Here is a 26,384-nt window from a genome sequence, read left to right on the forward strand (position 1 = left end):
TAGGTATGGATTGGACAGGGGTGCCTTTGGCCTGATGAAAAGCCCTTTAAGTTTGTACTTAGATGACAACCAAAATAAACTTAAAAACCTTGAGCTTGTGCCTGAACAGTAGATAGTCATTATTTTATCAGCTAACATACTGACTAGTCTATAGTGGATCTGACTGTCTGATGCTGTCAAGCTGACAACCAGTAATATTTCAGAGATCTGAGAAGGGTATATTTTATCCGAATCTACTAAAAAGTGACAGAAGCCAGTTAGAAGCAGGTCCATATACAGTTAGCCAAACCCAAGTTTCTCCATTACCGTTGGAGGCAGCTGTCTCAAAGAACAGCAATCTTCGCCAGGCCTATATTGTGAGAGGTTTTATTTTCTCTCTGTGGAAGAGGGACATGGAAAAGACTGACCTTGTTTTGTCTAGGCAAAGGGGTACAATCAATTTTCCAGCGTCCAGCAGCTTTGTCCACGGTCTCGGCCAGGTTCTGGCAGGCGGCAGGTTTTATATCTGAGCATCTCGCTCACTGGTCCAGGTGCGGGAACCGAGGTGCCTCGTAATCTTTTGGAGATTTTGGGTCATTGTCAGGATCTGGCAGTCTGTCTGACATTAAAAACTTTAAAGATAACAATTTAAATGCCATATTCTGAAGATCTCTGAAGCATTAGAGGTCTGTTTGTCTGTTTTAATTACTTGCCTTAAGCATACATTAAGTATCTACAGGTGGCTAGGTAAGGTCTTATTTCTGTAAATAATTAGCACCTGCTCTAGAGAGGTACAGGTGATGCAAGGCCAGGGCAGGCACATCTAAGTGCCAGGATTCCTTAAACAGTAGCTTAACTTCTTTCTTAGGCAGGGTTTTTCTGTGACTTGTAACAACCTTTTCTCTGACCTTTGACAACTTTCCTCTGACCTTCTATAACTTGCTTTAACCCTCTGTAACTTTCTGTGACCTCCAACAACTTGCTTTAACCCTCTGTAACTTTTACCGCTTGCTTTAACTCTCTATAACCTTTTATAACAATCTTTTCTGCTATGACTTGCTTTAATCCTCTATAACCTCCTAGTTCATTTCTCTGACTCTCTTAGACATTTTTAGACAAGTTCTCTTTTTTTTTCTTTCCCTTTTTATTATTTACGTCTCCTACAATTTTTTTTCATTTCTCAGTTAACATCAAAATTTTATCAAAGTCCTTTTTACAGTTCTTAATAACTTTAAGGCCGTTTAGATGTCCAGATCAGGCCAGATAAGTTTATACGCTCGAGCTGAGGAACAAAGAGTAATTCATTTGCGTTTATGCACATCAATTACAAAACAAAGGCCAAACAACACAGAACACAGAACAGGTTTTCGCAGCGCGGTTTCGACAGAGAGTCGAAAGGAAGAATTGAGAAGGTGGTGGGGTTGAAGAAGGGGGCCCTCCTTCTTCGTCCCCAGTAAAGATTGCAAATCCCTCAAGCCGAAGGCCTTCTCCAAAGAGACTGGGAAGATGTCCAGTCATAGATCTAGGTTCAAAGTACAAATCTCTCACCCCGAGGGCTTCCCAAGTTCAAAATACAAATCCCTCACCCTGAGGGCTTCAAACGCTACCAGGACGTCTCCTGGAGCCGCGGTCCAGAGTCCGAGCTCGTCAGCTCCTCTCGGATCCGCCAAATACAAATGTACACAGCTGTATACTACAAACGCAAGCGCAGTTCACAAGACGGACTCAGACCAGACAAGACAAAACAGCGGATCCGCACAACACTTACCTCCCAGACGTGGGTCGGTGGTCCCTGAGTGGGGGTCTCTAATCCCGGACGAGCCCCCAAATGAAAGACCCCCGAAGAGGCACTTTCGTAGAGGGAGACCCACACACCCAGGAATCAGCGAGGCCACGAACTGGATGCAAAAAACAAGAGGCTTTATTGGAGACGCGGGTACCCGGGGCGACTTAGCCTTTGTGTGGCTAAGCGCCTCGAGCCAAGGGAAAAGGGGTCCTTATATAGGAAAAAGGCGCAAGCTAGGAGCAGGGATTCTATTGGATAATTCTAATGAGGCATTATACAGAGCTATTCCCATTGGTCAATGTATATGAGGCGCTATACAGGGTTATTCAAATGAGGCAAAGTACAGAGTTATTCAAATGAGGTGAAACACAGAGTCTTTCAAATGAGGCGAAATACAGAATTATTTCCATTGGATGGTTCAAATGAGACACAGAGCCATTCCAGATCAGCATATTCTCAAGGTCTGGTGTCTGGTACAGCAGACTCAAATCCCCCCCCCCTTCCTGATGGCTGACCTTGGGGGCGGAGACCTTGGGACGGAGTGTTTCTCTTCGGGCGGGGTGGGGGCTCAGGGGCAGGGCTCCAGGCCGGCTCCCTTGGTGTTCGCCCTCGTGCCGGCCCACCCGGTGCTCATTCTCGGGCCGGCCCACCTGGTGCTCGTTCTCAGGCCGGCCCACCTGGTGCTCGTTCTCGGGCTGGCCCACCTGGTGCTCGTTCTCAGGCCTGCCCACCTGGTGCTCGTTGCTCGGCCCCAGCCCCGAGGCGCGGTGCCAGGCGGGGCGGGCCGGGGGCGCGAGCCCTGCCGGGGTGAAGGCTTGGGAGGCTCCGGCAGCTTTGGGGCAGGGGGCTCAGGGGCATTTCGAGCGGGTCTTTCAACCTGAGAAAGTGGGAACCAAAGGACCCTAGTCTGGCAACTGGGGTATCAACATAGGACCAAACCAGGCTCCCTGAACAGCCTTCATCCAGTAGCTGATGGAAGCAGAAGCAGGCATCCACAGCTAAGCACTGAACCATATTCCTGGAAACCAGTTGTAGAGAGGGAGGAGGGATGAGCAAAGCAGTCAAGACCATGCTGGAGAAACCTACAGAACCAGCTGACCTGACCTACTGAGAGCACACAGACCCCAGTAGTAAGGCTGGTGAACCAGCATTGGACTAAACCAAACCCTCTGCCTGTGGGTGCCAGTTAGGAGACTTGGGCAGTCTATGGGACCTCTAACAGTGGAACCAGTATTTATCCCTAGTGCACAAATGGACTTTAGGAGCCCATTCCCAATGAAGGGATACTATTTCAGCCCAGATACACGGAGGAGGGCCTAGGCCCTCCCCCAAATGATGTAACAGAGTTTGATGATTCCCCCATGGAAGGCCTCACCATCCCTGGGGAGCAGGTGAGAGGGTGGGTTGGGGGAGTTGGTAGGAGGCATGGGAGGATGGGAGGGAGAAGGAACTTGGGGGATTGATATGTAAAATGATTTTTCTAAATTAAAAAAAAAGGAAAAAAAGAGTTTGGTTTCATGGTTCTTTCCAGATAAACAGTACATAAATTTGGGGGAGGCATAACAGCATCTGGACAGAGAAGAGAGCTGAGAGATGGCATCTCATATACACACAGGAAGCAGAGAATCAGAGCAGGAAGGTGGATAAGGCTAAAAACTCTCAAAGCCCAGCCCAAGTGATGTACTTACTCCAGCAAGGCGACACTGGCTAAAGGAGCCATGGCTTCTTCAAACAGATACATCAAATGTTTAAATATACGAACCTTTGGGGGCTATTTATCATCAAACTGTAGCACCATGTTGAATTCAGTTGAAGGGTTAAGATTATTTCATAAGACCAAGCAGATACATACCATGCTCATTTTTTTCATCTTTCTGATACTGCAAAAATCAAGTTGATGAACGAGGCTAGTTTTAATCTCTACTGTCAATCCTTCAATCACACTAATTTTGGTTTTTCTCATAAAGGACATATACTGAGACTCCAGTAGATGTCTAAAGCTAGAGCCAATCACTCCATAAGAAAACTTCCAAAAACAAGAACGGGAAAGAAAAAAGGAGAAGAAGAGAAAAGAAAAGAAAAGAAAAGAAAAGAAAAGAAAAGGTCCATTAGTGGATCTGATTACTGAGGTGAATACTGAGTAACTCTCAGATGGCAGTGAATATGCTATACAAGTGTGTGCCTCACCTTCCGGAGAGAATCCAGTGAGTATATGGACAAGGTGAAATCACTCTGCTTATTACATTGCACAAGTTACAAACAACTGTTACACGTCAATCATTTGTGTGGATCATATTACCATGTGATATTTACTTCCTTTTTGTTTGTATCTTGGTTTTGTTTTCTAAAGGATCAATTCATGCTATTCAGTCTGCTCTGGAATCCCTGAGGACAAGCAATTCTCCTGCTTCAAGCTCTGAAGTAACCGAGAATGCAAGCATGTGCCATCATACTGAGTGTCTTTTAATATTCTTAGATGACAATAGATCAAAGTTAACTGATAACACTGAAAGTGAAAACATAGGTAAGAGAAAACTATTGTACTTTTCTAAAAGGCTCACAGTCTTTTACCACTAGCCTAAACTACAAAAATGATAATAATAAAGAAAAATTTTGAACCATGTGGACAGCAAGCCTAACATTACTGATATATTAGTCTTTATTTTACTTTGCATGAATATCCATGCTTTATGATAAAAATGTCTTTATTTATTCTATTTTCCAGGAATGCTTCTCTGCACAGAAATGTTTGATTTCAGAATTCTCCCAGAATAGCATATTATTCCAATTTGAAACATGCCCAAAGAATTTCTGAGAGGCAACTGTGAACACATATTGATTTACTGTCTCATGTAGCATGAATTTAGCCTATCATCAAAGTTATCTCTCCAATTTTCTCCTTGATTAAAATTATTCCCTACTGAGTGTAATAGAGGTAGACATTAGAGAATTTTAGAATCCTAAAGCCCCTGTAAGAGGCAGTACAGTGTGGCTGGCCACTTGAACTCATGTGACCATGGATCCTAAACTAAGGTCTGTTAATCACATGGCCTCCTTGATTTTTAAAGTTTGTAACACTAGTGAGACAGGGCAATCTTACTCAACTCTTTCATTTTATGGGAAAGAAAATTGAGGCCCTGGGAAGCCAAGTATTTGTCCTACACAACCGCTTCATGCCTGAGCTGTGCCTGGAGTATTGTCCCTCGGATCGTTATTTGGTGTTTGGGGCTTTTCTCAGTTTTGTCACTCAAAGAACAAAGGAAAACTATAAAAAGTGTGGTTTAAATGATCAAGAAGCAAAGAAAATGCTGCTTTTCTGAGTTTGTGGAAGCATTCTTTTGCAAAAAAGAAGAAGAAGAAGAAGAAGAAGAAGAAGAAGAAGAAGAAGAAGAAGAAGAAGAAGAAGAAGAAGAAGAAGAAGAAGAAGAGGAAGAGAAAACTAATACCCAGGCATCAAACAATAAAAGCATCCAGGAATACCAGCCCCAAGGTCCATCCCGGGAAGACTGGTGGGTGAAATGGCAGTGAAGTCTGAGGCAAAAGGGCCACATACTAGGTCCTAGATCATATGAGAGTCTGGAGAAAATGGAGCCATAGACCATTTAGAAGGGAAGACTTTAAACATTTCAGAGCCAACACTGATCATCTCAGCACAAGCCAGCAGAAATCAAAAGTAGGGTGAATAAAAACAGGATGAATCCATGCCAGAAAGCTTTCCCACAGCTTTTGACTCAACACAAAAACACAAAAGATGGAAGACAGTCCTGAAAATTCTTGTTAGAATTTTTTCAAAGGATTAAAATTCCCTACATTTGAAAAGAACTTTTAGATATTGTTTTTGGGGAAAAGAAGACTGTTATCTACTTGAGATAATGATGCAAAGGAGAAGACAGGGAAATGAAACTGGTTTCTGAAAATTAGTCACCTTGTAGCTAAAAAGAAGTGGAATGAAAAAGACCCAAAAATAACTGATGTCCCAGATGACCAAAATACCAGCTAGTGTCTCTGAATCAACTCAAGAACCTGGTGATGTGTAACAAGGAGGTAAACACAGGCTGCTCTGCACCATACTCCAGTCAAAAACAAGTTTAGACCCAGAATTTGTTTGCTGAGAACAGAACATACCGCTGGGTTTCTTTTATTTTCCTATAGGGAAAGCTCATAGACAGGAGATAATTTTGGAGATGGCTCAGTGGGTAAGAGGGCCTGTTGTGGTAAGAATCAGGACCTGAGTTGGGCAAGCATGGGGGCTCCAGAACCCAGTTTCCAACCTGCATGGCAATATACATAGGTAATCCCAGTGCTCCTATGGCAAGATAAAAAGTGGAGACAAGAGAGTTGCCCGACACTCAAATACCCAGCAGCAAAATCAGCAAAGAGATCCTGTCTCAAACAAGGTAGAAGGCAAGGATAGCCACCTGAACTTGTACTCTATATCCACAGGTGATATGTGTACCTGTACTCATACATAAACACACACACACACACACACACACACACACACACACACACACACACACACACACACACACCTTTAAAGTAATTTTGTGAACAAGATGGATAACAGTGACATAATGCCCTATGGTTAAGTGGACTATTAACCAGTGAAAAAATAATATTCATAGCAACAAGGGAGCAAGTTAACATGGGACTGTCACCCAGATCTCTTTTTTTCCCCCACATTTTTACTGGAAATCAGGATGGAGATGGAAAATTTTTCATGTACTACAAAATAAGTGAAGTGATGTAAAATAGACTAATTATCCTTGGCAGAAGAGGAATATAACAAGATAGATAGATAGATAGATAGATAGATAGATAATACAAAATAAAATAAAGTATGTAATGCCTTCATCCATCTAAGAGCTGTGAGATTATCACTCCCAAATCAGAATTTGTGTCCTATTCACAGGATTCAGAGTCCTTGGATGAGGGAACTGATCTTCTACTGTGCTCTGACAAACCATTTCCAGGTTCTGTACTCAGTTCAGAGCCACATTGAGGAAGAGACTGAATTCAGAAGCCTGAATGTAGAAGTAGTGGCTGTACTCAGCTTAACTTCTGTGCAAAACTTCAAAATAATCAGGAAGGCTTTGTAAGTTTTTACCCCATGAGAAATGGATTAGACATATCCGAAGATCCAAACCTCAAGGACATGGATTTCGAGTCAGTAAAATCAAGTTCTCCAAAAAACAGAGCCATGTTTCCTGTCACCATCTCAGAGTTGTCAGAACAGCCTGATGGCCAAGTAGAAAGGAGATTCGAACTGGCAATAATACAATCTTAGAGAAAAATGTTTAAAGGATGGTAGAAAATGGTATCTCAATAAAGTTGTCATTTCATAAACAAAGATGGAGTTAAGGTGAGGTGATTCACTTGGCAAAATGCCTGCCATACAATCATTAAGACATAAGTTCAGATTTCCAGAGCCAGTGTAAAAGAAACTGGACAGGATCCTACAGCTTTACAAGCCTATCACGGGGTACCAGGGCCAGGAGGGTTCCAAGACTGGGTAGCCAATTGTGAGTACCAGATTCAGTTGAGAGATGCTGTCTCAAAATATAATGTGGAGAGCTACCAAGGAAGATACTCAACATTGACCTCTGACCTCCACACACATGAGCACACACAAATATACAAACTATATACATATGCACACATGTACACTAAACATATACACACACAAACACACATGGTGGAGAAGATTTTTGTCTTCTTCTTACTTCTTTTTAATATCTCATTGGGTTTAAATAAAGAAATGTGAGGGGAGGAATATTACTGGAAATTGCCACAAAAACAAACAAACAAAAGACTGAAAGATTCTGTTAATATTTTTAGGTTTTCAGCTGTCTTCTTGCAACACAGAAACTGAAAATAGTAAGCATGGCTTATGTTACTTGACCAAGTGGCACTGAATAGTTCTAACAATGCTGCTGGCCAACATAGTTCTATAACAACAAACCAAAGACTGGAATCTATAAGAGTCCAATTAGACATTTATGCAAACTTCCTCCATACAGAACTCTCAGTTAATTACCCACATTAAGTGATATTCAGATTTTGGCAGGCAAATATGTTGGACATAAGGTTATTTTTAAGTTAAACAAGAAGGGGAAAGGAAGCCCAGAGTAGAGGATGGGATATGGTGCAGGATAACTAAACTAAAGGACTTTTGAAAAGCTCTATGTAAACTACTACCATAGAAATTTCCTAAATTATATGCATATATAAAAGAAGTTTGAACAGAGTTGCCATTTAATGGCAGACATTGCATGCTACCAAATAAAATCCCTAGTACCAGAAATGGGTTTTTGAGTCATTGCTTAAAAGTGTTCCATAGGCGCCCCCTAAACATTATGTGCTGTTACCAATGCTATTGGGTACCATCCGAAATCTGATAGTAAGACTGTATTACTAAAGTCACCACATACTAATGTCATTGAACATGGAAAAGCTGAGCTGGTGCCCAACTAGAAGCTTCACTCTACTGACTAGTATCCATAGTTCTGGAATCTGGAATGCACTATTCAGCAACCAGAGGGTAATAATAATAATAATAATAATAATAATAATAATAATAATAATAATAATAAAGCTCACCCAGCCATGAACACTACACTATCAGCTGTAAGAGCCACCCGAAAACCAACATTTTTTTCTTTCAGATTTTTTTTACATGTCAGTGTAAAGATTGTTTTACATGACAATCCCAGTCCCTTCTCCCTCCCGTCCTCCCCTACCACACCCCAACTAAAACCCTACCTATCACATATCCTTTCTGCTCCCCCTGGATGGTGAGGCCTTCCATAGGGTGTCATCAGAGTCTATCATATCCCTTAGGATAGGGCCTAGGCCCACCCCTGTGTGTCTTGGCTCAGAGATTATTCCTCTATGTGGAATGGGCTACCAAAGTCCACACCTATGCTAGGGATAAGTACTGAACTACTACTACAGGAGGTCCCTAGATTTCTGTGGTTTCCTCAATGAAATCCATGTTCCTGGGGTCTGGATCAGTCCCATGCTGGTACCCCAGCTATCAGTCTGGGGAGCAAGAGTTCCCCGATGTTCAGGTCAGTTGTTTCTGTGGGTTTCACCAGCCTGGTCTTGACCCCTTTGCTCTTCACTCGCCCTTCTCTACATCTGGATTCCAGTTCAGTTTAGTGATTAGTTGTGGGTATCTGCTTCTACTTTCACCAGATGTTGGATGAGGGCTATCAGGTGGCATATAAGTCAGTCATCAATCTCATTATCAGGGTAGGGCATTTGTTGCTTAGATTAGCTGGTGTCATCTTTGTAGATCTCCAGATATTTCCCTAGTGCCTGATTTCTCTGTAAACCAAAAATGTCTCCCTTTATTATGGTATCTCCATTCTTGTTATCTTCTATTCTTCCCCTGACTCAACCTTTCTGCTCCTTCATATCCTCTGCATTCTCCTCTTCTTCCCTTCTCATTCTCCTAGCTCCCTCACTCCTCTTCCCATGCTCTCAATTTGCTCAGGGGATCTTGACCCTTTCCTGTTCTCCAAGGGATCATGTATGTCTCTCTTAGGGTCCTCCTTGTTTACCAGCTTCTCTGGCAGTGTGGATTGTAAGCTGGTAATCCTTTACTCTAAGTCTAAAATCCACAAATGAGTGAGTAAATATCATATTTGTCTTTTTGTGATTGGGTTACCTCACTCAGAATGATTTCTTCGAGTTCCATCCATTTTCCTGCAAATTTCAAGATTCCATTTTTTTCTGCTGAGTAGTACTCCATTGTGTAAATGTACCACAATTTCTCTATTCATTCTTCAGTTGAGGGGCATCTAGACTGCTTCCAGTTTCTGGCTATTACAAATAGTGCTTCTATGAACATCATTGAACAGATGTCCTTGTTGTATGAATGTGCTTCTTTTGGGTATATGCCTAGGAGTGGAATTGCTGGATCTTGTGGTAGACTGATTCCCATTTTCTTGAGGAGTCGCCATACTGATTTCCAAAGTGGCTGTACTAGCTGGCACTCCCACCAGCAGTGGAGAAGTGTTCCTTTCTCCACATCCTCTCCAGCATAAACTGTCATTGGTATTTTTGATTTTAAGCCATTCTGACAGGAGTAAGATGATATCTCAGAGTTGTTTTGATTTGTATTTCCCTGATGACTAAGGATGTTGAACACTTTCTTATGTGTCTTTCAGCCATTTTAGATTCCTCTATTGAGAATTGTCTATTTAGTTCTGTACCCCACTTTTTAATTGGATTATTTGGTGTTTTAGAGACTAGCTTCTTGAGTTCTTTGTATATTTTGGAGATCAGCCCTCTGTCAGATGTGGGGTTGGTGAATATCTTTTTCCAGTTTGTGGGCTGCCACTTTGTCTTGCTGATTGTCTCCTTTGCCTTACAGAAGCTTCTCAGTTTCAGGAGGTCCCATTGATCAATTGTTGATCTCAGTGTCTGTGCTACTGGGGTAACGTTCAGGAATCGGCCTCCTGTACCAATTAATTCAAGGGTATTTCCCACTTTGTCTTCTAATAGGGTTAGTGTGGCTGGGTTTATGTTGAGGTCTTTGATCCTTCAACAAAGGAAAACCACGAAACCAACCTTTTTAAGGCCAGTTTCATGAGATGGAACCCATACCTGAAATGGTTAATGAAGTTAAGAACCTAGGCTAGATAGGCCATGGATCATAGTGGAAAACCCATTGCTATTTATTATTCTGTCAAATGATCATGGCAATAAATCAACTGTTAATGACATATCGCTATACCTATAGATCAGTGCATCATTCAACCTTAGTCAGAAAAACTTCTTCTTGCAGCAGGTGATAATTAACACAGAAACCCACAACTGGACAATGTGCAGAGAGTGAGGGACTTTGGAGCACTCAGCCCCTAATTGGATGTCTTTTTCACACCCCTCCCCTCAAGGCTCAGGGATGTATACAGAAGTGGAGGTAGAAAGACCCTAAGAGACAGAGGTGGTAGATGACATGAAGGAAACAATGTTTTCCTGATGAAACATTGAAATCATTGAGACTGTGACAATGTGCATAAGACCTACCAACATTCAATCCAGGCAAAATTCCAGCACAGAGGGGGAGATAGACACAAAGTCACACTCGTCACCCTCTAACCAAGAAGCTATTTGCAATTGATAGTGGCTGAGACTAGGAAAATCCTTTTTCTTCATCCAAAGGAGTGGTATCAGCCATACTCCAGGGCAGGCTTCATGCTCAGGAGTAGGTGGCCAACATGGAACGGCTCCACAGTGTTTGTTTGTTTGTTTGGTGTATGTGTCTGTCAGCTTGTCTGTATCTGTATGTATGTGTTTTCTCACGTTTTGCCTTGTTTACTTCCTGTTTTTGTTCTAAAAGAGAAAGAACATGAAATGGGGTGAGTAGGAAGGGAGGTGGAGGGGAAAGAATATGATCAAAATATATTGAATAAAATATTTTTAAGAGTATTTTTAAATGCACTGCTTAACCCAGCTCGGCCGCGGCGGTGATGGGTTCCGAACACCGAACACCCAGAGGCAGCCCGGCCTCCATCCGCCAGCCCAGGTAGGCCAGGAACTGTTTCCAGTTCCGATTGTCATTGCTGCTTAGAGTCATCTGACACAAGTGACCATACGGAGTTGGGCAGCGGGATCCAACACCTCGAGGCCCGGTGACAGCTCTGCCTCCAACTGCCCACCCGGCGGGACCCGGCACACCTGGACATTGCCGACACCTGGCTAACAGTGACACCTCCATCCACGAGAAGAGAACCAACATCAGAGTATTGGATCTGTTTGCATCTACCAGAAGGGAACCATGGTCCCACACCCACCAGGAGAACAAGAAACACTTGCTACACCCACCAGAAGAAAGGATGAGAAGAAGACAAGGTAAAAGCACATCCAACAACAGAAAACCCAATATGACACCACAGGAGACTAGGAACCATATACCAGTAAGACCTGAACATCACGATGCAGATGAACCAGAAGAGAATGACCTTTAAAACATCTTCAGGAAAATGATAGAGGACCTCAAAGAGGACATGAGAAAATCACTTAAAGAAATGGAAGACAAAACAAACCAAAAAATACAAGAACCAGTTCAAGACCTAAAAACTGAAATAGAGACAATAAAGAGAGCACAATCTGAGGCAATGCTGGAAATAGAAAATCTGGTTAAACGATCAGGAACTACAGACGTAAGCATAACCAACAGAATACAAGAGATGGAAGAGAGACTCTCATGAGTTGAAGACACACTAGTGGAAATAGATTCATCAACCAAAGAAAATCTTAAGTCCAACAAATCCCTAACACAAAATATTCAGGAAATATGGGATACTGTGAAAAGACCAAACCTAAGAATAATAGATATAGAAGAAGGTGAAGAAATCCAACTCAAAGGTGCAGAAAACATATTCAACAAAATCATAGAAGAAAATTTTCCCAACCTAAAGAAAATACAAGAAGCCTACAGAACACCAAATAGACTGGACCAAAAAAAAGGTCACCTTGCCACATAATAATCAAAACACCAAGCATACACAACAAAGAGAAAATATTAAGAGCAGCAAAGGAAAAAGGTCAAGTAACATATAAAGGCAAACCTATCAGAATCACCCCTGACTGTTCCTTGGAAACTCAGAAAGCAAGAAGGTCCTGGATCGATATTCTACCTACACTAAGAGACCATGGATGCCAGCCCAGACTGCTATACCCAGCAAAGCTTTCAATCATTATAGATGGAGAAAACAAGATATTCCATAATAAAACCAGATTAAAACAATACATATCCACCAATCCAGCCCTACAGAAAGTACTAGAAGGTAAACTGCATCCCAGGGAACTTAACTACAACCAGAAAAACATAGGCAATAGATAATCCCAATTTTCCAACAGTCAAAAGAAAAAAGGGATAGAATCCCACACATAATCTTGCCACCATGACCAAATCAAAAACAAACAAGAATGAACAATAATCAATGGTCATTAATATCCATCAACATTAATGGTCTTAACTCCCCTATAAAAAGACACAGGTTAGCAGAATGGATAAGAAGACAGAATCCTTCCTTCTGCTGTTTACAAGAAACCTCAACCTCAAAGACAGACAGTACCTAAGAATTAAAGGTTGGGGAAAGATCTTCCAATCAAATGGACCCAAGAAACAAGCAGGGGTAGCAATCCTAATAGCCAACAAATTGGAATTTAAACTAAAATCAGTCAAAAGAGACGAAGAAGGTCATTTCCTACTCATCACAAAAGAAATCCATCAGGATGAAGTCTCAATTCTGAACATTTATGCCCCAAATACAAAGGCATCCACGTTTGTAAAAGAAACATTACTAAAACTCAAATCACACATAAAACCGTGCACATTATAGTAGGAAATTTCAACACCCCATTCTCACCATTGGACAGGAACACCAGACAGAAACTAAACAATGAAACAAAAGAATTAATAGAAGTTATGGCACAATTGGACTTACCAGATATCTACAGAACATTCCACCCAAATACAAAACAATTTACCTTCTTCTCAGAGCCTTCTCTAAAATCGACCACATACTTGGCAACATAGCAAACCTCAACAAGTACAAAAAAATTGAAATAACCCCGTGTCTTATCAGACCACCATGCTTTAAAATTAGAATTCAACAACAAAAAGAACTACAGAAAACCTACAAACTTATGGAAATTAAGTAACACCCAATTGCACAATTCATGGGTCCAGGAGGAAATAAAAAGAGAAATTAAAGATTTCCTAGAATTCAATGAGAATGAGGACACAACATATCCAAACCTGTGGCATACTCTGAAAGCAGTGCTAAGAGGAAAGTTCATAGTGCTAAATGCCCACATGAAGAAACAGGAGAATAATCACACTAGAGAATTAACAGCACAACTGAAAACTTTAGAAAAAAAAAAGCCAATACACCCCAGAGGAGCAGACGCCAGGAAATAATCAAATTGAGGGCTGAAATCAATAAAATGGAAACTAGGAGAACAATACAAAGAATCAATATAACAAAAAGTTGGTTCTTCGAGAAAATCAACAAGATAGACAAACCTTTGTCCAAACTTACCAAACAACAAAGAGTGAACATGCAAATTAATAAAATCAGGAAAGAAAGGGGGTCATAACAACAGACACAGTGGAAATCCAGAGAATCATCAGGTCATACTTTGAAAACATATATTCCTCAAAATTTGAAAATCTAAAGGAAATGGACAATTTTCTGGACAGATTTCACTTTCCAAAATTAAATCAAGAACAGATAAGCAACTTAAATAGACCTACAACCTCTAATGAAATTGAAGCAGTCATTAGAAGTCTCCCAACCAAAAAAAGCCCAGGGCCAGACGGCTTCAGTGCAGAATTCTACCAGAAATTCAAAGTACAGCTAATACCAATTCTCCTCAAAGTATTCCACACAATAGAAGCAGAAGGGTCATTACCAAACTCTTTTTATGAGGCCACAATAACCTTGATACCCAAGCCACACAAAGACACAACTAAGAAAGAAAAGTACAGACCAATATCCCTCATGAACATTGACGCAAAAATTCTCAATAAAATATTGGCAAATCGAATCAAGTAGGCTTCATCCCAGGGATGCAAGGATGTTTCAACATACGAAAATGCATCAATGTAATCCACCATATAAACAGACTGAGGAAAAAAATCACATGTTCATCTCACTAGATGCCGAAAAAGCCTTTGACAAAATCCAACATCCCTTCATGATAAAGTCCTGGAGAAATCAGGGATAACAGGAACATACCTCAACATAATAAAAGCAATATACAGCAAGCCAACATCAAATTAAATGGAGAGAAACTCAATGCAATTCCTCTAAAATCAGGAACAAGACAAGGCTGTCCACTCTCTCCATACCTCTTCAATATTGTCCTTGAAGTTCTAACTAGAGCAATAAGACAACAAAAGGAGATCAAGGGAATACAAATCGGAAAGGAAGAAGTCAAACTTTCACTATTTGCAGATGATATGATAGTCTACATAAGTGACCCGAAAAACTCAACCAGGGAACTCCTACAGCTGATAAACACCTTCAGCAAAGTGGCAGGATACAAGATTAACTCAAAAAAATCTGTAGCCCTACTATATACGGATGACACATTGGTGGAGAAAGAAATCAGAGAAGCATCACCCTTTACAATTGCCACAAACAACATAAAATACCTTGGAGTAACACTAACCAAAAAAGTGAAAGACCTGTGCCATAAGAATTTTGAGTCTCTAAAGAAAGAAATATAGGAAGATACCAGAAAATGGAAAGATCCCCCATGCCCTTGGACAGGTAGGATCAACATAGTAAAAATGGCAATCTTGCCAAAAGCAATCTATAGATTCAATGAAATCCCCATCAAAATCCCAACACAATTCTTCACAGACCTTGAAAGAACAGTTCTCAACTTTATATGGAGAAACAAGACCCAGGATAGCCAAATCATCCCTATACAATAAAGGAACTTCGGGAGGCATCACCATCCCTGACTTCAAGCTCTATTACAGAGCTATAGTCCTGAAAACAGCTTGGTATTGGCACAAAAATAGACTGGTAGACCAATGGAATAGAATTGAAAACCTTGATATTACCCCACACACCTATGAACACTTGATTTTTGACAAACAATCCAAATTTATACAATGGAACAAAGAGAACATCATCAACGAATGGTGCTGGCATAACTGGTTGCAGACATGTAGAAGACTGCAGTTAGATCCAAGCCTATCCCCTTGCACAAAACTTAAGTCAAAATGGATCAAAGACCTCAACATAAATGCAGCTACACTGAACCTATTAGAAGACTAAGTGGGAAATACCCTTGAATTAATTGGTACAGGAGACCGCTTCCTGAACATTACACCAATAGCACAGACACTGAGGTCAACAATTGATAAATGGGACCTCCTGAAACTGAGAAGCTTCTGTAAGGCAAAGGAGACAGTCAGCAAGACAAAATGGCAGCCCACAGACTGGGAAAAGATATTCACCAACCCCACGTTTGACAGAAGGCTGGTCTCCAAAATATACAAAGAACTCAAGAAGCTAGATTAACTCAAAAAAATCTGTAGCCCTACTATATACGGATGATACATTGGTGGAGAAAGAAATCATAGAAGCATCACCCTTTACAATTGCCACAACAACATAAAATACCTTGGAGTAACACTAGCCAAAAAAGTGAACAACCAAACAACCCAATTAAAAAGTGGGGTACAGAACTAAATAGACAATTCTCAATAGAGGAATCTAAAATGGCTGAAAGGCACATGAGAAAGTGTTCAACATCCTTAGTCATCAGGGAAATGCAAATCAAAACAACTCTGAGATACCATCTTACTCCTGTCAGAATGGCTAAAATCAAAAATATCAATGACAGTTTATGCTGGAGAGGATTCGGAGAAAGAGGAACACTCCTCCACTGCTGGTGGGAGTGCCAACTTGTACAGACACTTTGGAAATCAGTATGGCGACTCCTCAAGAAAATGGGAATCAGTCTACCACAAGATCCAGCAATTCCACTCCTAGGCATATACCCATAAGAAGCACATTCATATAACAAGGACATATATTCAACCATGTTCATAGCAGCATTATTTGTAATAGCCAGAAATTGGAAGCAGCCTAGATGCCCCTCAACCGAAGAATGGATAGAGAAATTGTGGTACATTTACACAATGGAGTACTACTCAATAGAAAAAAACAATGGAATCTTGAAATTTGCAGGAAAATGGATGGAACTCGAAGAAACCATTCTGAGTGAGGTAACCCAATCACAAAATGACTAACATGATATGTACTCACTCATATGTGGACCTGCTTTATGATACACAGTAGTGACCATGCTTTATCAGAGCTGTTTTTAATGATATTGCTCAGAATGGTTTCCTTCCAGATGATGACTGAGAAACTAATTTAAAAAAAAATGGTGCCAAGTACCACAAGAGTAACAGAACTGTGCTGTTTTCTGGGATTTTGTTTTTTACTTGTTGTTGTTGTTTGTTTGTTTGTTTTTGTTTGTTTTTTGTTTTTTTAAAATGGAGTGTGCTGGATGTCTCTATAATTTTGTTCAAATGACTGCAGAACCTGGAAAAGCTGTTGCTGCTATTGATGCATAACATATTGCCATTATTGCTCTCTCTCTCTCTCTCTCTCTCTCTCTCTATATATATATATATATATATATATATATATATGCTAATTGAAACTCAAATATGTGATGAATCCAAGGTGTTTCAGTGAGTGCTCACCTGTGTATGCAAATTTGATTTCATCTTTAGTAAGTAGTAAAGTTATATGCTTGCCAAAAAAAGAAAATAAGTGACACACTGGAAGACAAATGTCACACAATTTCAATTGTATGTGTAACCTAGAAATGATGAACTTATGGGAACAGAGAGCAGAATTGTGGCTATTAGGCTTCAATGTGGTTCTTTTAACAATGGGGAAACGATTGGTTTAAGGATATAAAACTGCAGTTGGACAAGAGGCATGGACTCTGTGAAGTCTTGAGGTCTACTGAGAGCATGATAAATATGGTTGATAACAATATGCTATATTTTAAAAGTTGTGAGATAGTATACTTTAAGTGTTCTCAAAACAAAAATGATGAATATGTGTGATATAACATGTTAATTGGTTTAATTTAGCCATGCCATTGTGAACATACTGTATTATGTATCATAATTGTGCATGACTTTATTTATGAACTAAATAAATGAATGGAAAAAAGAATTCTAATTCTGATTAGAAAACTCCTATATTATTTTCTATTCCCAAAAAATTATAAACAAAACTGATTAAAATTATTTCTAAAATATGTGTAAATTTCTGAGTGCTATAGCCCAACTTTAAACCTCTCTGGAGGTACCCCCAAGAAAGGATTTTATAAAATCAAAATCAAAACAAAATAAAAAACAAAGAAGACCAGGTCTCTTCTGCTAAGATTGGCAGTTTGGACCATTTGTTGTATGTTGATATGAACTCTGGCTACAGGACAGTTCAGAGTGAACAGACAATGAACAGAAAGTATACTCTATGGTGGCCCCTAAGCTCTTGAATATCAGAGTGGGATGGCTTGGAACACACCTATCTGGGGACATTGCTGTATGACAAAATAAGTTGTTCTTTATGTTTAAACTGGATGAGTTCAGTCTTCTGCTGTTGGCAGACCTGTACCTGACCTCAAGCACATTTCATTTAGTTAATGTTAGGATCAATGTGTGAGAATGACTTACTCAAGGCAGTTTGCAGTGGAGCCAGGCTTCACATTATCCATGTTTCAAGGTGGCCTTTTTCCTCTCTCTTCCTTTCCTCTCTTTGCCTTCATTCTTCTTGACTCACTTCCAGTGAAATCATAATTCCAAATATTTTAGACAGTCAACACTATACTATATCCATTTTTATGTGCAGTATTTCTGGTGGCATGATGTAAGCCAAAAATTGTCCCCCAGAAAGTTGTAGACTTCCAAGTAATCATTCAGTTCCAAATTATGTACTGTCAGTAGACCTTTTCTCAGCAACTATAGGAGAGACAGCACTTGTGGGATTCAATTACACCAACATGAATCCAAAAAGTTACTCAATTAGAAAGAAAAATGAATCTGCTAAACTGTTTAGTATCACAGTAAGGAAAAAGACATTTTTTTTTTAACTTTTGCAACATGCAAGCAATAGTTTTGATTTATCTTAGCTTCCTTCCAACCCTCCCCCAGAAATATGTAACCCTTGGAAATTGTACTCAATGGTTACTTTTAAAAAGTAAGTCCTAACAAGAAACAAATATGTCAAATAATTTTAATGTGGGACACTATATGTAGGTGACAAAGAACTTGAGAAGTCATACTTCAGAGAAATAGCCCACAGACCAATAACAAGAAGAAGCTAATACCTCGAGTGGTAAAGGAAGAAGATGCTGGAGTAAAAGGCAATGAGAAGGCTCACTCAGAAGGTGAAATGGCAGATAGGGTTTGTGGGGCTGGACCGATGGAAGGGATAATGTCACTGCTGAGGATGCCAGAGACATGGAGGGAAAGACTGAAACAACTTCCCTTCTCTGTTATCTCGCAGCCCAAACTATCAGAAGCCACCTGACACCAGTGTCTGGAAGAAGTTGCCTGAGTGTATCAAATCAGTATGACCTCAAGGAAGTGATTTATGGATTTGACTTCCTCGCCTTTTTCTCTCACTTCTCTTGAAAATGCTACAGTGGAACCCATAGTGCAAGGTAGTTTCATTCAGCCTTAGGAGGTTTCCAGTCAGGAAGCTTAAGGATTCACCCTGAAGTGGATAGAGGTAAACTCTAGTCAGAAAATAAGATTCAACATACAAAGAGGGTTCACCAATGAAACTGCTTTACAGGAACCCAAAGTCAGGAGCGTGGGTGGGTATTGCCCTCCTCATAACAACAAAACGGGGCCAGACATGACACATAATTGAAACCACGCATCTCTTCTCCCACTCTCTCATCACTCCCATTCAACTTGGTGGAGACAACTGGATGACCTGCGGAGAGCTAGAGGCTTCGGAACACTCAGTCCCAGGCTTCATCAAGTCCCTCTCCTCGGGGCTCAGGGAGCTATGTAGAAGAGTAGACAGGTTGTAAGAGCCAGAGGGGATGGATGAGAGAGAACACTGTATTCCAAACGCAGCGGAATGGACGAGCACAGAGACTGTGGCAGCACGCACAAGCCCTGCACATAGAGTCCGCGCACCCAAGGGGGAATGTGGACATCAGCTCCCATCCCTACCCAAGAAGATAGCTCCAGTTGACAACTGTTTGCAAAGGATAAATCCGTTTTCTCTAAGAGAGTCTCAATGGGTACACGAACCACACTTAAGGGCAGGCCCTGTGCCTGGCAGTCAACGAACAACACAAAACGAACTCAGTGTTTTTGTGGAGTTTTGTTTTGTTGTTTTTAGTGTCATATTGATTTGTTCGGGCTTTTGCTGTTGTTGTTGTTGTTCTTGCTAGTCTTTTGCTTTTATATTCCGGTTTTCAATTTTGCATTTTTATGGTTTGTGTGTTTGTGTGCGTACTGTGTACCTGTGTGTCTTAGAATATATCCTCTGTGATCTCTGATTTATTGTTGTTGTTGTTGTCAATTTTCTTTTTTATTTACCTGTTTGTTTTCTAAAGAGTGAGAAGGAGGGAGGAAGAGAAAGAATGCATGGAGTTGGATGGGTGGGGGAGGTAGGGAGGAGATGGGGCATGGGAAAATGTGATCAGAATACATTGTATAAATACTACTGTCAGGAGATTTTTAACTGCTATACAAGTCAAAACATAGATATAAATAATGATCTTTAAGCCCCTAACTGAAAATGACATTCTATCAAACTTCTGCTTTCCAGAAATAACTCACTAATTTCTTTAATCTTACTACATTATTAGCCAGAATGAAGTAAGTGGCCATGTATTTTGTTTTTATACAACTGAACAACTTCATGTATCTTCCCCCAAACTCCCATTTTATTTATCTTAAAGCATAGTAATATATTTTCTGAAGATGGGCTTGTTTGTTTGGTTTTTTAATTCCACTCATGTTTTTCTGTCTTTCAAAATGAATTCGGTGGCTCAGACCCCTATCCAAAAGGGCAGATTCCAGTCTCATTCTCAAGTCAGACTGTGAGCAGAAAGGTCTGATTTTAATTGAGACCAAATTCCACCAATTACATTACAAGAGCACTTTCTCAACGGATTCTTTGGAAGGTTATCTTTCTCGAAGTTGTAGAACTAGGAAATGAAACGGATCATCAAGAAAATTCCTTCAGCCGTTTTCATTGCCCAGCAAGGAGCTGGTTAGCTCATATATCAATTTTCTTTTCTCTCTCTCTCTTTTTCATTTTGTATTAAGTGATTTTTATCTACAAAATAAGATGACCCAGGGCACTGCAAAATGACTTGTAAGTTGATACAGAAAGTAGGAAAGAGGAGGAATTTTAAACAAGATGAGTATAGGAGACCGAATTCTAATTATTAGAATGAGGCGCATTTTTTACCCTAAACATAAAAGCATTGCGGTTGTGTTAAATGTGTGTGTGTGTGTGTGTGTGTGTGTGTGTGTGTGTGTGTGTGTGTGTGTGTGGTGCATGTATGTATATACATATACATATATCCCATGTATTCAGTGAGTGTTTCTAAATGGAATGAGAACATTAAACTTTATAAAGTGTTTGGTTGGTTGCATTAGTGGGTACCACTACTTCATAAAATGGATTGATGAAACACCTTTATTGCTGTCAGAGCTCAATACAACAGTTCTCATCTAGCAAGAAATAATGCATAAGTGTTGTTTGGCAAGAATTCCGTATCATGTTTCACATCAGTAGAAATTATACATTCAGTGTGTCTGTGCATGTTTGCACATTGCATTAATTCCACAATAATTTGTTGTTACTGTGCCCTGAAAAGAGTCCCAAAACAAGGATACTGAAACATTTGAATGTTCAGAAAAACATTAATATATGAATGGCAACCAAAAGAGAGAGGGGCGGTAATGAACAGGCCAGCTGAAACGCCCTAAGCAGTTTTTAGGGCAGAACATGGTGTAATGATCTCTTGTCTGTAACCTCCATTAAACTTTAACTTTCCTCAAATTAGAGCTGGTATCCTTTATCTCTAATCTAGTGCTAACATACTTTAAAACACACTGGGAATTTTCATCATGGTTTCTAAATAGTGGAATGACCAAGTAGTATTATGTTCACTCCCACTGAAATGTTTCTTACATATAATTGAAAAGGAGTAACGTCATAGAACCAATTCCCAGATGTGGACTGAAACAGTGACCACATGATGTAGTATTTATACTTGGGGATTTCCACGACATTATTGACACTAGCCATGCAAATCAGATACCTGGACAAATGGATAATATTTTGAGAGCTTGAGAGATTTCTCAGTAGTTAAGAGCAATGGCTGCTCACAACCATCCTTCACTCTAGTTTCAGGGGATCATAGACCCTGTGCTGGCCTCCACAGGTACCAGCACATACATAGTGCATATATATGTACTCAGGCATACACACACCAAAAAACATAAAATAAATAAATTTGGATGGGGATGTTCCAGACAGAGTTTCTCTGTGTAACAGCCCAGCTATCCTGGAATTCCCTTTGCAGACCAGGCTGGCCTTAAACTCACAGACATCCACCTGCCTCTGACTCTCAAGTGCTGGGATAGAAGTGTGCATCAGCACACCTGCTTCAATTTTCTTTTTTAAAAAAGATTTGCATTTGCTTTATTCAAGCAAAGAATTATATATACATATGAAATGAGGGCTTCACTTAAATTCCTATCTCAGTTTATGAATAAGTAAGATTTGTGGCTTATAATAAGATATTTGGAGCCACTTGGTAAATCATAATAATTGGTCAATGCAGATTATTGCAATTTAGAATTTATGAAAACTAAAACTTCTCAAAAGGTTCAACATGGATAAACTAACCTTATGGTAAATTTGTATTTATAAAATCCAGACCACAGTATTTAAATTGCAGTCTTAAACCATATTTTCCTATCTTCTTCTTTAATTTTGTAAGGACTTGCACTAAATTTCTTGAAGCAAAAGTGTATCATGTTAGGAGGTGGCTCCTGTGTTTAGTCCCACTGTCTGAGAGGTATTCGAAAGGTGTGGTGGCACACATCCTTAATCCCACTGCTCTGGAGACAGAGGCAGGCAAAAAGCTGTCGGTTTTGAGGATAACCTGGTCTATGTATGAGCTACATGACAGCCAGAACTACATACCCAGGCCCTATCTTAAAAGAAAAAAAAAGTATCATATTAAACACACTAGGAAGGTTTTATGTTCTCAGCCCAGTACCCAGTGGCCTGGATGCTTCACTTCTAGACTTCCAACTTGTTGGTGGCATTTGGCTATTTCAATACCAAACTTTTAATCTGACTAAAGTGGGCTTTCTTGCTAAATTAACTTTTGTTGTTTCTTTTCCTTTCTGGGTTTCCAGTGATACATATTTACTAGGAACAATTTCTGATACTTTTCCCCACTAGCTTTTACAATCATTCCATCAATAGTCAAAGGAAGCCTGTAATGTTACCCTAATTAGCCCAAGTAAATTGTATGGAGTCAGCATTTGAGCCAAAGACAACCAACTCATTTGTTGGTCAGTGACATCTGACAAAGCCTAGGTATAAACAGAAGCTGGAGGATGAGGGGGAAGAGAAGGCACCTTGTTCATTCTGACTTCATAGCGATTTTTAAGAAACAGAAATACCCACGAAACAGCAAGGTCATGGACCATTTAACATAAATGCTGAAATGGTATTCTGACAACATGAGTCAGGACTGCCAAAGAAACATGTAAGCCACAGTAGAGGCAGAACAAACATATTAGCAGGAAATGAAAAAAAAAAAAGAAGTGGTCACCATTACAGCAGAAATGGTTCAAGACAGACTATAGAGGCCAGAAGAAGCCTGAGGAGGGCTGGTCTCACATCACCTCTTTCCCATTGCCAAGTCACTCACTACTGGCCCAGGTGTATCCTTCTACTGGTTTCCCATGAGTCAAAGCTTACCTGCTTTACCATTAGTAACGAAAGGACACAATGAACAAAGACAACATTTAAAAATAATAAATACTTTTAAATTTACGGGGAAAAAAAAACACTTATTTTCTGTTAGAAGTATGTTGATTAACAATCTAAGCAACAGAAGAGAGGCTACCTTAAATGCCCTCCCCTGATAATGAGATTGATGACTGACTTATATGCCATCTTATAGCCTTCATCCAGCAGCTGATGGAAGTAGAAGTAGACACTCACAGCTAAACACTGAACTGAACTGGAATCCAGTTGCAGAGAAGAGGACTGATGAGCAAAGGGGTCCAGAGCAGGCTGGTGAAACCCACAGAAACAGCTGACCTGAACAACGGAGAGCTCTTGGTCCCCAGACTGATAGCTGGGAAACCAGCATGGGACTGATTCAAATTCCCTGAATGTGGGTGTCAATGAGGAAACCTTGGAAATCTATGGGGCCCCTTGTAGTGGATCAGTACTTATTCCTAGCATAGGAATGGACTTTGGGAGCCCATCCCACATGGAGGGATACTTTCTGAGCCTGGAACACAAGGGGGTGGGCCTAGGCCCTATCCCAAAGGATATGACAGACTCTGAAGACCCCCTCCAAAAGGCCTCACCCTCCCTGTGGAGCAGAAAGGTTATGGGATAGGTAGGGTGTTAGTTGGGGCGGGGGGGGGGGAGCAGATAAGAAAGGAGGGAGAGGGAACTGGGATTGATATGTAAAATAACCTTCTTTCTAATTCAAATAAAAAAAGAAGTATGTTGATATTTATAAATGTGTTTTGGTACAGGTGTGTGTCTTGCACTTTGTGACTCAAATGTCGTGAACATTTCCATGCCCTATAATATCATTTCACGGGATTGTTTCTAATGTTTCATTATTTCATTTTATCCACCCACTACAATACCTACTAGACATGCATGCCTTGGTGATAAATATCCTTATCATTTGAAACTTGTATGAACACTTGGTACACAGTTGGTGCCACTGTTTGGAAAGGTTATGGAAGTTTTAGGATTTGGAACCTTGCTGGAGGAAGTATGTGACTGGGGCTTTGAGGGCTAATGACCACTTCCTGCTCTCTTTCTCTGTTTCCTGTGTGACAATATCAACCATCACAGATTGATTCCAAGTAGTTATTTAATAAAGTACCTGATGCATAGAAGATATTCAGTAGTTGGTCATTTTGAGCTCTACTTCTCATGGTGTTTGGGCAAATACCATGATAACTTCATGCTTCAAAAATAGGAAGCAGAAGCCTGGATTGCTAGCGTGTGTTGTGCAAAGTTAAGTTCCAACAGTAAGCAAAGAGATGGCTCACAGAGTAGACACAAGCAGATTCTTGAGAGGTGCTCTACTGAGGTAGAGGTTTAAGGCCACAGTTGATAGAACACATGCTGGGAAAGGAGAAAGAGGAACAGCACACTGGGCTTCCATTACTCCATGAGGCAGAACACAAAACACATACGCACTTGATGCAAAAAGTACAAATACTGAGGGAGCATTTTAGGTACCTTTACCAAAGGCATGTCAAATGTAAGAATGTAGATAGAAGGATGATGAACAAAGCATCCACTATTCTTCATGGTCCTGTTTATAAGTGGTAAATACAATTACACATATTTTCTAATGACAATGTTTGGCAAATTATAACAATACTGAGAAAATTAATCAATGAGCCATTTTCAGAGAGGAAGACCTCTGAGGAATAATTTTAAAAATAGTGGACACCCACTCATTCACTCGTGAATCCATTCAACAATCAGCCTCTTACAATTCCGTTTCTGGGGTTGGTGGGGTGACTCGGTGGTTAAGAGCACTTCTTGCTCTTGCAGAAGATTTGGATTCTGTTTGCAACACTCACATGGTGATTTGCAGCCATCTATAACCCAAGTTCCAAGGGATCCAACCCCCTCTTCCGATCTCCATGGGCAACCAGGTATAAATATGATGCATATACATAAATGCAGGCAAAGCACCCATACACATAAAATAAATAAATCTAAAAAAAAAATCTTTTAAGAGAAAATTGTATTATCCTCCTTTACCCCTGAGAGAAAAGAATTTCAGAACTCTGGTAGAGATGAGTATCAAATGTATTATTGTTTTTAATAAATCTTCCTGAGGTTCCTTAGCCAAACCATCCCCACAAAAGTGTCTAGAGTACAGCGTCTTCTCACTGTGACCACATATTTACTAGTGAGAAAGTGAAAAAAGAGAAATAAGAAACAAGTGCCAATTTATGTCTTTGTCGCTAATTCCCTACGTTAGCAAATACCTTGTAACCCATTGATGTGGAGTCGTGAGAATTCAAATGCCCGCGGTGCGCCAACACACTATGCCATCTGGGTACTTCTGTGTGTTTCCGTCACCTCACTTTTCAGTTCGGAAGTTCTGTTCATAAAAAGCACTGCAGTTAGTGTCACATTGCACAAGCTCCTGGAGCCTCGGGTAGAATGATGACACAAATCAATAATACTGTCTGGGAAATGGCTTAGAATAAAATATTCCAGAAGGGCACAACATCACCCAGGGGGAGACTTCAAGTGCTGATTAAATATGGCTGCCTCAGCTCTCTTTCACACAGTGATAGATGGGGACAGAGTGCTTATTTTGGCGTTTGATGCACTTTTCTGAACTAGGTTACCAGAGTTGCATTAAGTAAGACTCAGACTTCTGTGTGCTCGCACGCCCCCTGGAGGTCGACACTGCTCACCACGCAGAGACTGCTCTCACATGCAGAGAATCGCCTTCCGAGAGGCCCACCCACATAACAAAAGGGATTTTTCTCAGACCCCCCCCACTGTAAAAGAAATTAGTAAACAAAATGAAATAGATAATGCTGACTCTCCTTTTCCTCAGTCTCCATGCCTCAAAGGAAACAGGGGAAAAAAAGTTCATTTATTCAAGGTGACAAAATGTCTTCATGTACAACGAATTAACAAAGTAGTCTAAATAGGAATTGCCTTTTAGAGACTATCTAGATAATGTCAACTTTAAATCAGGTTTGAAGCAATAAAAAAGAAATAATGAGCCCCAGTTTGCATTATCATGTATGGACGATTTATTCTTT

This window comes from Cricetulus griseus, chromosome 2 (genome assembly GCF_003668045.3).
Source record: "Cricetulus griseus strain 17A/GY chromosome 2, alternate assembly CriGri-PICRH-1.0, whole genome shotgun sequence".
Classification (NCBI taxonomy): Eukaryota; Metazoa; Chordata; class Mammalia; order Rodentia; family Cricetidae; genus Cricetulus; species Cricetulus griseus.